Source organism: Triticum dicoccoides, chromosome 6A (genome assembly GCF_002162155.2).
Source record: "Triticum dicoccoides isolate Atlit2015 ecotype Zavitan chromosome 6A, WEW_v2.0, whole genome shotgun sequence".
Lineage (NCBI taxonomy): Eukaryota > Viridiplantae > Streptophyta > Magnoliopsida > Poales > Poaceae > Triticum > Triticum dicoccoides.
Window position 1 is genome coordinate 3,349,193 of NC_041390.1, and position 635 is coordinate 3,349,827.

Consider the following 635-nt stretch of genomic DNA (forward strand, 5'->3'; position numbering starts at 1 on the left):
TGTTACTGTCTTGTGCGTATTCGATTTCCCTTATATATTAGTCAAGGTTATAGTAATATAATTCATGAGTTACGCATGTGTGTGCAGTTTCCACTATATTCTCCTAGAGATTAAGCTTGAGTAAGGAGTAGTAACCGTCTTGGACTCTAAACGAAAAGATCTCAAGGAGTATGCGGACATGACTGAAATCCTCAAGAAATAAGTTAAATCAATCATTATCCACCATATCAGCAACTTTGTTCATTTCCTGATATCAAGTAATTGTTTTCTTTGTCCGGTAGGGTTTGGAGAAAATTCATCAAAACAGTTCCGAGACTGCCGAAGGAGCTGGAATTTAGACACCGAAAGTAAGTACTATAGTAGCATGTTCCGCGCATCTCCTAGTGATTCAAGCGCTAGTTTCATCAATACCATTTAGCATTCTTGCTTATCACTTTGATTGACCTCTATTTCTTGTAAAGTGGTTGTGGCAGGAACAAGGGAATGACTTCTGTGGATACTACATCTGCGAGTCCATCCGCCACACGACCTGTGAGCGGGGCGGGTACTCTAACGAACAATATGAAGTACGTAAATAACAACATTCACAATTTTATTTTATTACCATCATTTGTGTTGAGTTTCATTCATTCATT